This window comes from Pinus tabuliformis, chromosome 7 (genome assembly GCF_031772625.1).
Source record: "Pinus tabuliformis cultivar Carrire ecotype Pingquan chromosome 7, CPIR1, whole genome shotgun sequence".
Classification (NCBI taxonomy): Eukaryota; Viridiplantae; Streptophyta; class Pinopsida; order Pinales; family Pinaceae; genus Pinus; species Pinus tabuliformis.
In genome coordinates, this window is record NC_142293.1 from 764,666,372 (window position 1) to 764,670,817 (window position 4,446).

The window sequence follows — 4,446 nt, forward strand, 5'->3', positions numbered from 1 at the left end:
TGTCTATGGATTGCAGGTTGTTGTTTATGGATGATTGATCAAGTTGGGAAAAATAGATGGACTTCTATTTTTGATGAAAGTGTAAGTGATCACAGTGTGAGTGATCAAAGTCTATTCTTAGACTGGCTGTCAAAAATAGAAAAGTCAAATATTATTATCTCACAATAATATTTGGACTATAAACTTAATCTTATTCTCTTGGAGCACTTCAGTTTGAGCTACAGAGGTGGCACATGCAGCTGTCAGAAGGAAATACACTTTTCTTATGAGTCAGTTGAGTTGTTGCATGCATGACTTCAGTTAGAACTCAATCAGTTGAGTTTGGTGGAGTTGATTGTGGAGTTGATGGAATTGTGTTCAGTTTAGCTTTGTTAAACTGGTTGTATTTAGTCTAACTGGCAAATAGACTAGAGATGAGTTGGGTGAATTAGTTATTAATTAATTCACAAGTTATTAACTCATAATACAACTAATGAATACATCAGTTAACTCAGTTGCATGTCAGTGCATGTTCAGTTCAACAGGGACAGGTGGTAGAGAATCAGATTGCTATCAGTTGTGACAATAGTTGTGCACCAGATCTTGCACAATCAAGGGATTGAGTATGCCAATGAGTTTGCTCACGTATTTGCCCACATTATAGCTTGTGCTCACGTCCAAAAAAGTGTGAGTGACTATTTTGCAGGTGAAAAACGAGTTTGGTAAGCCATTCTCATCAGTTCCTGAGCAGGTATTGAGCAGTGGAGGCAGGCAAGCAGTGGAAGAGATTTGGAGATCAGATCTGAGCTGTATTGTGTGTAACAGAGGTGGAGATACTTGTGAGAAGTATTATGCTGTGTAATGTTACATGACTCAATCATTAATATACAGATAGTTGGGGTTTTTAGCGAGATGCTTTCCCCGGGATACATATTGTGTTAATGTGTGAATGCTCTTGATGTTTTATTGTTATTGATGCTGCTATATTGTTGATCAACGTAGAGGAGCTTATGTATTGTGTATGTTTTCCGCAATAGTACATGATCAGGATAATCTCCATTGAATATGTGTTAAATTATTCAAAATTTCTACACTCCAAGCTATCTAACATATCATGAACTATAGTAACTCTGATCACTTTATAACAAAAAGTTTAGAGTTCGAATATGGGTCTCTTCCACCTGTTTATTCCTTTGTTGAATGTTGACACCTGTTACATGATCCTTTGAAGAGATTCCTTTTTCAAAAAATTCCCCTCGGTCCCTCAAAATTGGTTGACTGAGTTTTAATTATGTAGCTACAGCAGTTTCGTAGCGCGCTACGAAACTGCTGTGCGTTAGGCATCATCTTCAGCAGTTTTGTAGCGCACTACGAAACTGCTATGTAATCACCAAAACACAGCCTAATGCCAAAAAATTGCTATATTGAGCTTCTTTATATTTAAACATTCTTTTCAATTGCTCCAAAGCTTTTCAAAACTGAGTGGAAATGTATGATTCTTCAAGAAAGATTATAACAAGGAAAACCATCAAAATTTGGAACATAACCTTACTTGATGTGTGACTTTCTTAAGGAGATTCTTTCTGCTGGCTTAACTACATCTTTAAGTCCTCAATTTGTTTCTTCATGACTCTGATCCCAACTCTCAGCTTTGTATTGACCTTTCTGATGAATTGTGCTTCCTTTATTGCAGGGACAGTCCAGCTATGGAATTGAACATTACAATCAACCACCTCGGGTATTTGAAATGTTTTGTCCTCCCACCGAGCTTGCATTTGGTTAAAATAAGCCTCCTTGATTGCATGTTTCCTGGAGGCTTTCTTCAGTCTAGCAATTTCAAAGTTTTCCAATTCCAACTTCCTTTTCAACTCTTCAACACTATCTTCTTCTTGAAGGGTAACTGCTTTACCTTTATCTTTTCCTTCATGAGACTGTGTTATCTCCTCTGTTTCATCTGCTCCTGGCAGTACCTCCTGTATGTGTTTGAAATTCCTCGTTATGGGTCTTCTTGGCTTAAAGACAAATTGAGCAACCTGATCATCAAACTTGAGTTTTTTTGAGGCTTTGACTCTCTTAGCCTTGTCTTTTCCTGACTCTATCAAATCTGCTTGAACCAGGGGAGATTCTTCAATATCAATGGCTTGCAGTAAATCATTCAAGTCTCCCTTTGAAACAGGGCTTTCCTCAATAATCACTGACTTGCCTTTTTCTTTAGCTACATGGCTCCTAGTCCTTCTTATTTGGACTCCTTCACCGATGTTTGATTCATGTGCACCTTCTTTGATCTGAGTTTTCTCTTTAAGGGACTGCTGGGGTGTATCTTGGATAATCAATAGCTTGGTGGATTCCTTTACTTGTTTCCTAGCCTTCAACTTTGAAACAATGAGGTCTCACAGGCTTCTTTCCTTAGCTGCACCTTGTCACACATTTTGCTTAAGCTACGAAATAAGTAGAAAGGTAAATCAAGAGATATCTTTCCTGTGAAATGCAGCAGAAGCTTAAAATGATATGAATACACCTTATTGTATCTCCCTTCACAGGTAAGGTACCTCTGTATGCAGGTAAGAAAATTGGCATATGAGTCCTTGACATAATTTCTAGGCACAGACTTGTTTAAATCTGAGTCAATAAACTCAGGCTTCAGAAATTCTTTGCAGGGGGTCATATCAAATTTGAAATTCTTAAACCAAGTTTCTTGTCCCCTTGGAATCTCAGTAACTATGGATATTACCTCTGGTGAGACTTGCAATTCAAGCATCCCAACCTTTGAATTCAGTCTTGTGAAATTCAAAGCAAATTCCTTGGTGATTTGTGCATGACCTCCCTGGAGTTTCTCGCAAAAATTCCAACATCCAACCTGCTTGAACGCATGCTCAACTTCTCTATTCTTCAAGATAAGGTCTAAACCTTCAGGTTCATTCCTCAAACATCTCCCTGATCTGTGCTCTTTCCTTTCTGTAGATCCTTCCATGAGACTTCAGCGTAATGAAGGTTAGATATACTAGCGCTGCTCAATCTTCAATCTCTGCCTCGCTTGAATGGCTGCCTCGCTTGATAACTGCCTCGCTTGATATACAATGCATTCAAATTGAAAACTTGCAGACTTGTTCCTCATGCAACGAATACAATCATAATTAAGACTGTGAATACCTGGCTTTTCTTGGAACTTGCAATCCGAGCGTACCAAGGTACCTAGCGACTATAATGATGGAGATAAGCGGTTGGACATGATAAGTGGAGTGTATAAGCTGACAGTGGATGATGCAACCATAACTGAACTTGACAGATTTGATAGTTAGGAAAGATTTGCTACGTATTTCACGAATCTCTGATTTCGTAGCGCAGCCAGTGTAAAATCTGGATTATGCGCTACGAAATCACCTAAAAAATGTTGCGTTGCGGAAACACCTAAAAAGGATTTATGCGCTGCGAAAACATCTAAAAATGATTTATGCTCTATGAAATCACCTAAATAGCTTTGTAGCACATAATCACCTTTGAACAAAGCGAACACATGGAAATTGTGTGAGTTATGAGACCAATGATGAATGAGAATGCATAGTTGACCTTTATTTAAGTATACCATCAAGACTCCTAAGACTCAGACTCTAAGGCAAACAAAAAAATCAAACTTAGACTAGCACCGAACCTTTACCATCAAACTAATGTGAGCAATTTGGGAATTAGAATTCTTAAGTGATAACAGAAAGAACCAACTACTGCGAAGGTCTTGAAGCTGTGGTCATTTCTCTAAAAGAATATCTCAAAAATTCAAATAAGCAGAATGAAGAACTACTCCAAGAATTTGAAGAACAAGAAAATGAAGTTCTCGAATTAAGGCAACAAGTGGAAGAAGGAAGAAAAGCTGAAGAAATCATGAAGAAGCAGTATCTTGAAAAGGAAGAGCAATATCAGGTTGAGGTAAATATCCTAAAAGGTAAATTAGAAGAAAAGGATAAACTTTTACGATTTCAAGATAGTACTAAGATTTTGGATGATATTCTTAGTAGTCAAAGGACTCCTGTCATCAAATCTAGTCTTGGTTTTCATGAAACTGCTAAAGATGAATCTAGCTCACAAACTGAAGCAAGGAACTCTATTGCAAAATCTAAAACACTCAACGAGGAGATGAAAGTTCAACCCCATCAACAACCAAGGAAAGAAAGTCTACAAAGAAAATCATTCACTCCTAACTATGGAAGTGTTAATCGATTCTTTCCTCTGATGAATAATGTTGAATGTTTTATATGTCATAATTTTGGACATGTTGCAGCAAGATGTAGAAGTAGAATGGTTCAAGCTAATAACTGTCACACAGAAATATCATCAGCTTCCAGGTACTTCAAGGGATATTGTTTTTCTTGCAATATGTTTGGTCACAAAGCCATTGATTGCTATAGAAGGAATATGAAACATATAAGATGTTATGCTTGTAACAAGTTTGGGCATATAGAAAAAGAATGCAGG